At 35.6% G+C, this 11,958-nt stretch overlaps 1 long non-coding RNA gene across 1 annotated transcript; it reads left to right on the top strand.

The window, feature by feature from the left end:
• Window positions 1–8,220: 8,220 nt before the first annotated feature.
• Window positions 8,221–10,992, top strand: LOC121396139. Its single transcript, XR_005962854.1, has 3 exons — window positions 8,221–8,259; window positions 9,848–9,934; window positions 10,899–10,992. It is a non-coding gene; the product is annotated as an uncharacterized LOC121396139 (long non-coding RNA).
• Window positions 10,993–11,958: the final 966 nt, after the last annotated feature.

Genomic DNA, 11,958 nt, shown 5'->3' on the forward strand with positions numbered 1-11,958 from the left:
AGACATAAAAAAATAATGCTTAAAGCTGAGTTTTCCTAAATAGAATCTTTTCTATCGCTTGCTTGTTAGGCAATAGCGCATCTCCTTTACTTTGGTGTTTTTCATGCCAAATATCAGCTGACAAGAGACAGGATGAGTGATCATGACAAACAGATCATTCCAGTGGTGAATAACGTATGCTTAATTTTTCTACAGGAATGTCACCAAAAGGAACAGCTGAAGGTTACCAAGATCAAAGGCATTTTTGTTTTTCCTAAATGTCCATCAGCTGTAAATAAGCAATGATGTCCACACAACGGAAGGAGAAGTTTAGTGAAAACTATTAACAATGCTTAAGTTGCCCTTAGAACATAGCCTGGTTGAATATTATATAATACACTACATTATATTTTTGTTTTCCTTCATCCTCCAACTTTCATGCGCCTACCACAGCACACTTCCTCTGCTTTAGGCTTAAAGGGCGGCAATAAGTCAACTCTGGTAACTTTAAAAGGCACCTATCATAGCAAAATAGTTTTTCCCATTAAAGTTGTAGACTAATGGAACCTGCAGTCCAGCTAGAGAAAACTATACTGTTTCCTCTGCCCTAGCAAGTTCTATGTCACAACAGGTGGGAGCTCCTGGTGTGAGCAACCATGTTGGGTCATGCACATAATGAGGGAGTCCCTCAACTTGCTCATTATGCACATGTGTATGAGTTTTGGTAGGAGGGAAAAGTTGACTGAGGACACATGTGCATAATGAGTGAGTTTCATGTGAATAGGGACACTTGCTTCTATGTGTGACTTTATACCTCTCTCATGTGAGTGGTGCGCCCAAATCACAGTGAAAATTCTCTACTCTGTTAGCCTGCAGGTCAGTTCTATACAATACCTCCATCATACTTGAGACTCAACCATTCTATTCACCAGTTAGCAAAAAGCAAACAAAAGAGAGGGGTTTGATCAATGCACAGTCCTTGAACCTCTGTCATTTAGTATGTCTGCAATTGTATATAATTTCAAAATCATGGGTTTGTAGTTACAAAGTTATGATCATAAAACTATCAAGTCACCACACCATGTCAAGGTAAACCTCAAATGGTAAATCAGTAAAACTGACAAGCCACCATACCAGGTCTAAAGAATATTCTTTAAAGAAACTAGACTGGGAGATATGAAGTATGATACAACATGGCTGTGAATCCAGAAAAGGGGAGAACCTTAGGGCAGGCCTTCCACTACTCACATGACACTAAAGATAAACTGAATACAGTAGCTTACCTCAGCACCTCCCATATTGGTTTAACCACCTGTAACAGGTAGATGAGTGTAGAGTACCCAAAAATCCCTATTACGTCAGATGAGCCCTGTCAGAGGGCCTCAAATTCAAGCAACTCCTAGTGGGATACTTAGTCTCACTTAGGTAGGCCCTCACTTAAATATTAGAGGAAGGTTTACCACAGTGCATCTCCACCTTCAGACAAATACTTCATAACTTGGGCACCAGTGGTTCTTTAAAAACAGATTAATTTATTTATTGATAAATGGCACACTTTAGAAAATGGTGGGTGCATGCTTAATATTACAGCAGCAATCAGTAACAGCTTACAACAATACACATCATCACAAACTTTCAGGTTTAGTGTTTACAACACCCCAGATGTAGTATTGCTGCCTTTGGTGCACAACCCCCATCACCCATTAAAGTTTGAATTCCATAGTTACACTCAAAGAAGTCCCTAAGCTGGCGGCCTTGGTACTAACCCTCCTAGTTTCCTTGTTGTAGCCTGTGGCTGCTCTACTAACTTACCCCTAAATCCTGTCGCTCAATTCTATAGTGACTACAACAAAAACTGCCCTTGCATTTGTACTTCACTTATACTGGAACCTTTCTCTGTTCCAGGCTCTGTGGAGTACACCTCACCTCCTCCAGCCAGTAGGAGGACCAAAAGAGACAGAGCAGATGTATGTTGCTCTTTTAATGACCTAGGGAGAAACCTAGCCTGGCCTACTCCCCTCCCAACTGTAATTAGGACCCAAATGTATCTTTCTAATAACCCTCCTGGGAAAAATGAACATTCCTAACGGTTTGCAAAATCTTCAGCCTCCTACACACCTGAAGGCTACAAATTATAACATTTATCATTTGTAGGAGGAGACAGGTCTAGTGGCAAGTACTGTGGATGCTATCTATTGGCATAGCTGGTGAAGAAAGAAATACCATTTATTTTTGGCTCCGGTTTAATTTCATTGGCATTATTGCCCATATGAGTTCCACTGGTTTTTAACTTTGGGGTGTATATTTCGTTGGCAAAGGAGTACATGAGAGGATCATTACCACAATTGTAGGGACTGCTTGTCTGTCCCACTTCATATTACTTACCTGCATTTTGCATTACTAATATGGAAAGTTAATTTGGACTATTTTATTCTTTTATTTAACTTGACTCGACGTGGGCTTTCTTCTTTTTTTAATCTTAACTCAATCATTGATGAAGGCACATCTTGGATCCGCATGTTTGTGTCCTTAGAGAGTCTTGATGCCTCTCAAAAATGGAATGTACCCAGGTGGCAGATGTAACCAGTGTTCTTTACATATGATTCAAACACCCCTGTGGAGTGGCTTACATAGAAGAAACTTCCCAGCCAATTTGTGATAGAATTCAAAAATGAGACTTTGCCCTGTCATATTATTTGAGAACTACTCAGCAGGGTATTATGCCAAAATACAGACTATGCTAGGGCTGTATAAACGTGCTAAAGTCCCATATCCAAACTATTTATTACAACATCACATGCGTGCCTGTGCCATTCCATAGTACCAAAAACTATTTAGCAGAGCAAGGGGACACTATGGGGCACATTTACTTAGCTCGAGTGAAGGATTAGAAGGAAAAATACTTCGAATTTCAAAGTATTTTTTGGCTACTTCGACCATCCAATTGGCTACTTCGACTACAACTTCGAATCGAACGATAGTCGAAGTACTGTCTATTTAAAAAAAACTTCGACCATCTACTTTGCCACCTAAAACCTACCGAGCACCAATATTAGCCTATGGGGAAGGTCCCCATAGGCTTTCTAGGCAATTTGTGATCGAAGAAAAATCATTCGATCGATGGATTAAAATCCTTTGAATCTTTCGATCGAACGAATTGCAGTAAATCCTTCGACATTCGAAGTCGAAGGATTTAACTTCGATGGTTAATTACATTTACTATTCGACCCATAGTAAATGTAAATGTGCCCCTTAGTGTATATATATATTGTAACGAAAACTCACCCTGGGGGATGCCCGCCGTGTGGTGTTCCTCCTAACGTTGGTGATACTGTGGCTTAGGGCACACGCGGTGCGCACTTTGGGTTTATATAGGCGCACTTGTGCAGCGTGTTTTTATCAGCGTGCATTGGTGCGAAATTCATATAGTATTAAAGGGGACTTACTGTTGGTTTCACTTGTGAGTTCCTGGGTGCGTTCCTGATACTTATTCTGTTGTCTGAATCCTGTTTTGACCCCCGAATGCCTGACTTTCCTTGACTTCTGTAATCCTGACCTTGGCCTGTCCGACTATTCTACACTCCGTAATCCGACTCGTGCCTGTTTGACCTATCTTGATTGATCTCCCGGTTTTGACCCCTGCCTGTCTGACTGCGCCCGAATTCTGCCTGCACCAACCCAGCCTGGTTTAACTACGCTTTCTGTCTGTTCCTTGAATTGTGACCTTCTGCCCAAAAAGACTTTGCTAACGATTGTGTCCCTCTGCTCGTCCAGAACCCTTAGCTTGGCTCCTCTCTAAATAAGACCTGGCGGCATCCAATTAGCCGAGGGCTCCTCCCGAGGTAAAAGGCGGCTGTTAATGGCAGAAGCAAGAGCCGAGACCAGGGAGACTAACATTGGTTCTGGATTTTGGGTACCGATCTTGACATATATATATACATATATAATAATAATTCATCCCTGGACCAGCACTTCCTTGAGAAAGGTCCTTGAGAAAGGTCCTTGAGAAAGGTCCTTGAGAAAGGTCCCAGCAGGGACAGAAACGTTGGAACACCACCATGTGTAACTAAATAAAAATTTATTCACAGAGGGAAGTGCTGGTCCAGGGATGAATTATTCCCACTTGTAATATATGCTTATGGATTGACCCTGCACCCCAAGAATCACCATAACAGAGTGCTGACGCTTAACAAAATTTTGGTATATATATATATATATATATATATATATATATATATATATATATACACACACACACACTGTATAACGATTGTTAAGGGTGCTAAATTAGGTTATGCAGTGTATTTGCCCACAAACCTGATTGGTTTACTAGCTAATTCTGGGATAAAGACCCACCTACTGGTGAGAGAAAAAAGTTACGCGTCAAAAGAAATGTTGTTTGTCAAAAAAAATGGACACGCAAAAGTTGAGTTTTTTCTTCAGAGGAAAACTCAATTCAAATTTGATTAGAGTTTTTTAGTCGGGACTATTTGATCAAAATTTAGACATTCAAATTTTTCATAAATAACATACCATTTGTGAATAAAATCAAATTTATTAGAGTTTTCGACCTCTAATAAATTATCCCCATAAAGTTACAATTCTTTATTTTTTAAACTAGGTTTTTAAAACAAACTCAGAAAAAATGCATAAAATAGATTCATAGTATTATATTTTAATTATCAATGTCACTTTAACGTCAGTCATTATACCCAACTGGTCATTATTTTTTAGAAGACACAATTGGTAGCAATGCGGTAATGGCGGAGCTTACCCAGTGCGTCCCGTCTCCCAGCCTGTGCTTACTAGCCAACTTCACATACAAGAACTCCTGACTGGCGGAAAACAGAGACAGTAAAATAATGTTTTTTCAAGAAAATTACAAGATTATAAAAAACTCAATTCAAAATTAGAGTTTATCGTGGAATGTGTACAATTAGACCTTGACATTTTTCATTGAATAACATACACTTTGAAAAAACAAATTACAGCTGTGGACCTAATTTCATGAAGTTGAATTCATTTTATTTTAGCTTAAATCAGGTTTAAAAAATCATTGATAAAATGATAACATAATTTCATAGATTTAGATATATTTTAATTATCAATGATATTAACGTGTTGTCAGTTGAAATTGACTAACAATAATGTTCAATATTTTTGCTAATATATTGTTAATATACCACAAGTGCTGCGGAGAAATGTAGCAAATTCTAATAGATCAGAATCTGCACTTGGATCACTGAGGTGCCTGACTAAAACACCAGAAACGTGAAGCTTAGGTTTACATTTTGGAAATAATATAAAAAATAAAAGCTGACAAGCAATTGAAAAAAGTCTATATTTCTGGTGAACAATCTGAAACCAACTAAACTGAACAACCCCTTTGATTAATTTTTTTATATCGGTTTTTATAGATTTATCATTATTTTAACTTCATACATAGTGTCCAGTTGGTCACTTTTTTAATAAGGCCTGTCAGTGAAGTCATAATAAGCTTCCATGGCAACAATCAGATCATTAGATCACCCACGTGGTCAATTCAAATTGCATATCCTTTGGCGATTTAGGTCAAGGACACCTGCAGGTGATGTCATAATGGGTTTCCATAGCAATGCTGATGTCATAATGGACATTTGCATGACAACACTGATGTCATAATGAATTTACAGGGCAACAGTGATGTCATAATGGGTGTCCATGGCAACACAGGTGTTTGGCATAAATTTCCATGGCAACACAGCTGTTTTAAAACTCACTTGTTGGTCAATTCCATCATAAATCAACTCGGGTTTTGAAGTCAGGAACGGTAAGTATTCCTGTTCTGGGCTCTTCCAGGTTATAATTCTAATTTGCACTCTAATAAAAATCTAATTGTTCTATTTATTTTCAATGAAACTGAGAATCTCATATTTTAATAGAAGTAGAAAAAGATGCATAAAAAAGTAGCTTGAGACAATTCCCATTGACAACACTGATGTCATAATGAATTTACATGGCAACAGTGATGTCATAATGGGTGTCCATGGCAACACAGGTGTTTGGCATAAATTTCCATGGCAACACAGCTGTTTTAAAACTCACTTGTTGGTCAATTCCATCATAAATCAACTCGGGTTTTGAAGTCAGGAACGGTAAGTATTCCTGTTCTGGGCTCTTCCAGGTTATAATTCTAATTTGCACTCTAATAAAAATCTAATTGTTCTATTTATTTTCAATGAAACTGAGAATCTCATATTTTAATAGAAGTAGAAAAAGATGCATAAAAAGTAGCTTGAGACAATTCCATTGACAACACTGATGTCATAATGAATTTACATGGCAACAGTGATGTCATAATGGGTGTCCATGGCAACACAGGTGTTTGGCATAAATTTCCATGGCAACACAGCTGTTTTAAAACTCACTTGTTGGTCAATTCCATCATAAATCAACTCGGGTTTTGAAGTCAGGAACGGTAAGTATTCCTGTTCTGGGCTCTTCCAGGTTATAATTCTAATTTGCACTCTAATAAAAATCAAATTGTTCTATTTATTTTCAATGAAACTGAGAATCTCATATTTTAATAGAAGTAGAAAAAGATGCATAAAAAAGTAGCTTGAGACAATTCCCATTGACTTTTATAGAAACTTATCAACTTTCAGTTGGCAAGTTTTTACATGCAACTTTTACTTTCTTTTTTTTTTTCATGTGACTATTGCAAAGTTTGACTATTTAAGACTTAAACACATACGTTAACAGTAGCTGTTAAAAATGGAAATAATAGGATTTCGATTTTGTGACAATTTTTAAACTGGGTGTTAAAAATTAATAAACAGTGACAAATATATACATAACCCAATTCTCACCACTAAAATTTAGATTTCATTTCAGTTATTAAATGCTGTGGTATGGTGCAATGAAAATACATGAAATAATTTATACATGTATAAATATATATATATATATATATATATATATATATATATATATATATATATATATATATATATATATATATATATATTATATGTACGGTATATAATTACTCTTGTGTAAATAATTAATTTTTTTTAAATGCTATAATAGTATAAACAAGACATAAGCACTAAAACATTGTGATAAAATTTAAACATATACTGTACATTGCAACAGTAACATTGTCAATAATAAACATCCGTGTTTTGATTTCTTCAGCCAAATACATTCATTTTCATTTTTTGAATTTACGCTCACATGAATTAATTGCTATTTTTTTGCTTTCCTTTATGTGACAGTCTAGATAATCTAAACAGGAATGGCTTCAAAACTCAAACGTATTCTTCAATGTGTACGAAACATATTTACATGTACTAAGAAAAAGAAGGTAAGATAATGGATTTACATATTTTTTTTGCTCTGTTAGAATTTATTCTTTTTTTTCTTCAAAAATGTTTAATGTGTATATGAGCTGAAATGAGCTTCCACTGAATCTTAAAGGAACATGATAGAATAGCATGATATTCTTTTGTATGTGTTAAGGTTCCATTTTGCTAGAACTTGAATGCATGCACAATAGAGAAGCCCAAAACAGAGGATTATTTATCATTTTTCATAGTACAGGTATAGGATCCCTTATCCGGAAACCTGATATCCAGAAAGCTCCAAATTACGTAATGGCTGTCTCCCATAGACTCCATTTTATCCAAATAATCCAATTTTTTAAAAACGATTTCCTTTTTCTCTGTAAAAAGTACTTGATCTCAACTAAGATATATTAGAAGCAAAACCAGCCTATTGGGTTTATTTAATGTTTAAATGAATTTCTAGTAGACTTAAGGCATGAAGACCCGAATTACAGAAAGATCCATTATCCGGAAAACCCCAGGCCCCGAGCATTCTGGATATCAGGTCCCATACCTGTAGTATCAAAAATTAAGATACGTATATTAAATAAAACCCCTCATTGATTATAAAGCTGTATATTTTCATGCTTGGAGTTATAGAATTTGCCTTGGCAGTGGCATTATATCTGTAAGCAGAACACCTAGATCTCTATTTCTTGTATTCTCCTGCTGTAAATGAATGTATGAGGAAACAGGCATGGATAGGCATTCGTCAAATGTATTGTGGGACATAAGCCTTAATATTAAATTTCTTGGTCCCTTTTTATTTGTCTAGTGAAAATATGTGGAAAAAATGTATAACAGTAGCATGCCTCATACTTGATGCCATGATTTGATTTGTTCATATAGAAAATAAATAATACTCTTTTTCTCTCTTAAGGAAAAAGAACCAACAGGACAAACAACAGTTGATGATGTAAGTAGAAAATACTGATATACTTATTTGACTAAATGAGCTGCTACACCAAGGGGCACATTTACTAAGGGTCGAATATCGAGGGTTAATAAACCCTCGAATTCGACCCTCGAAGTAAAATCCTTTGAATTCGAATCGAATTGAAGGATTTTGCGCAAATACTACGATCGATCAATCGAAGTAAAAATCGTTCAATCGTACGATGAAATCCTTCCAATCGGATTTTAATAGATTGATCGAAGGATTTTTTTTCGATCAAAAAAACCTTAGAAAACTGATGGGGACGGTCCCCATAGGCTAATATTGTACCTCGGTAGGTTTAAACTGCCAAAGTATGTAGTCAAAGTTTTTTTTAAAGAGACAGTACTTCAACTATCGAATGGTCGAATAGTCGAACAATTTTTACTTCGAATAGTTTGAATCTAAGTCGAAGGTCGTAGTAGCCTATTCGATTGTCGAAGTACCAAAAAAAAATACTTAGAAATTCAAGTTTTTTAACTTCGAATCCTTCACTCGAGCTTAGAAAATGTGCCCCCAAGTTATTTGTGCAGAAGTTACTTCATGGTTCTGGTGTTGTTGCAGGCATTGTATAAGTAATTAATAATGTATAAGCTCATGATAAGATGTAGAACTGCCTGAGTTGACCATACACCTGATGATCCACTAGTTTGGCAAGGTCGCCCAAGGTTTGCCCAAAATGGTCAACTTGAGCTGGGCAATATGAGGCTGACCAGATCATTTGTCCATCAGGTCAATGATTGATCATAACAAAAGTAAATATAGGCCATTAGGAGAGGACCACATCAACATTCAATGCAGTCCTTGCTCAAATGGGAAAATCAAACCTGCACAATTGATACAAGGGCCTATAAGAGGCTGTCCTTTAGGGTTGACATTGGCCTGTGTATGGCCAACTTTACTCTGTTCTGTCTATTTTTGTGGGTGCTATTTTCTCAGTTATTACCAAATATGGGAATTAAATGATCAACATAGACTAACTGCATAGTTATTTGTTGTGAGGCTACACAAATATGTTTCAGGCCTAATGGACCCATTTTAAAGTAGGTATACTTTTAGTATACACCAAATATTTAAAGAACCCAATAGGACGTCCCACCCAGCAATATACAACAACTATGTCTATAACAATGTCTATTAACCACTGCTGGTGGAATACAAAAGATGAGAGAGGCCATTTGTTTAAGTGTCCATTACACGTGTTAGTCCATGTTTTTTAAAGGTCCATTCCAAGGTTAAAATATCCATCTTAACCATTTTTTATGTTTTCTCAGTAAAAGCTCAATTAAGCTGATATTAGGCATTGGTCATTTATACCCATCTTTTGAAATAACTGAGGAAACTTCAGTTGATGTCAGAGATTAGTAAATCAGGACGTTTGCAATGTTACCTTTTTTTATCTATATTGCATTATTTTCCTAAGATAATAGCCGAGAAGCTAGGTGGCAATAATAATTGCTTATTAAATATCTAGACATTCATCCATCCTATTTTTATGTACAATAAGTTTTATTGTTGATTGGTAAACAGTGCATATGCATTGATTATTTTTTATTCTTTCTCTTTTTAGACCACAGAAATACGTGTTCCATTGCCATCTCACGTAGAAGCACCCATAGGTGAACCTAAACCAGCAGAGGATGTGGAGTTAAATTATGTAAGTTGAAAAGGAAAGTGTAAAAAATACTTTGATTTCTTGCTAAACAGCATATTCTTATAAATCTTACCATTTTGATCATCTAATGTCTATTTACATTAGTAAGAAATATCATTCTTTTCATTACAAATAACAAGGCACAAATGGGGGAATGTAATAAAAATTGCAAAGAGCAAAACAATTAGCACAAATAAGAATGAAAAGTCTCATTTCGCAATGTAATACTCTTCCTTAAACTGTTACTACATTGCGAATTGTAATTGCGCACTGCAAATTTTAATTGCGCATTGTTATGTTAGCAAACATAACAACTTTTTCAGTAAGAAGTTTTATTACATTCGCTAAACACTGGCCCTAACTATAAAATTCGCAATACTTTTTCTACTGTTGGGAAGTGGTCGCTAAACAGGTTCCAGGTTTGCAAAAGCTATATTACAATCGCACAAAGGCAAATTTGTTTGCACAGAGGCATAACTTTTCGCATTGCGAATATTTTTTCCGTTACCGACTTTTATTACATTCCCCCAATAGAGGCTTATTTAAAAACCAAAAAAGGGGTTAATATTCATATCCATATTTTTAATTTGTGTCAGTTTTACGTTTCCACCTAGGATTCTGCATATGCACACTATTGTATTTTGTAATGCTTCTGTTTGAGGGAGTTTAAGAAAGCCCCAACAGAACTCATGTTATATTATACAGCACTGGAGTTTGGTCTGTAAACATAGATAATTGAAATGCCGTAGTGATGAGCCAAAAAATTTGCGAAACGGTGAAAAGTTTGCAAAACAAGCGTCACTGTTTTTACATGCAGCAAATTACTTTTTTGACGCTCGTAATTTTTTTTTTTTTACGCATGAAACTAAATGGATGCCAAATATTCCCCGCAGTTTCATGAAACGTTTTACCCATGGCAAAACATGGAAATTTGCAGAAAAACTGACTGAAATTTTTCCCTCTTAAGGAAAATGAACCAACAGAACAAACAACGGTTGAAGATGTAGAAGCACCCATAGGTGAACCTAAACCAGCAGAGGATGTGGAGTTAAATAATGTAAGTTGAAAAGGAAAGTTTAAAAATACTTTGATTTCTTGCTAAACAGCATATTCCTTTGGTGCAAAAAGGTATTTATTGTGTTTTAGGCAATATTAACCTTTTGTACATTTTGTATAAGTTGAAGGTGGCCAGCAATGTGTTTGTATCATTTCTATTGATTCATGTTTACACCACCTCAATCATTAATCATTGTTGTGTGTGATTCATATCAGTAATGCAATACCCTATGGTTTTATTCAACCTATGTGTTTCTATCACTCCAAATGATTGTAGCACGCAATATTAGGTTATTTTTATCATTTTCTTTATCTTTTAAACACACACACACACATATCTATATATGAATATATTTCAGTATATTACAGTATTTTCATTTTTTAGAGAAATGAGAGAGTATCCCCAGCCCCATTGTTGGGCTAAGTGGATTTATTAGTTCGATTGGAATGGGTTCAAATGGAAAATCTGCATTTAAATCTTTATAAATATTACCATTTTGAGCATCTAATGCAACTAATTTACATTAGTTGAAAAATATCATTCTTTCCTTTCCCTATGGGACAAAATAGTCATTACAAATACCAAGGAACAAACATAACAACTTTTTCAGTAAGAAGTTTTATTACATTCACGACACACTGGCCCTAACTATAAAATTCGCAATCCTTCTTCTACTGTCGGGAAGTGGTTGCTAAACAGGTTCCGGGTTTGCAAAAGCTATATTACAATCGCACAAAGGCAAATTTATTTGCACAGAGGCATAACTTTTCGCATTGTGAATATTTTTTCCGTTACCGACTTTTATTACATTCCACCAATAGAGGCTTATTCAAAAACCAAAAAAGGTGTTAATATTCATATCCATATTTTAAATTCATGTCAGTTTTACCTTTCCACCTAGGATTCTGCATATGCATACTATTGTATTTTGTAATGCTTCTGTTTGAGGGAGTTTAAGAAAGCCCCAACA

Source organism: Xenopus laevis, chromosome 7S, assembly GCF_017654675.1.
Source record: "Xenopus laevis strain J_2021 chromosome 7S, Xenopus_laevis_v10.1, whole genome shotgun sequence".
In the NCBI taxonomy this organism is placed as follows: Eukaryota; Metazoa; Chordata; class Amphibia; order Anura; family Pipidae; genus Xenopus; species Xenopus laevis.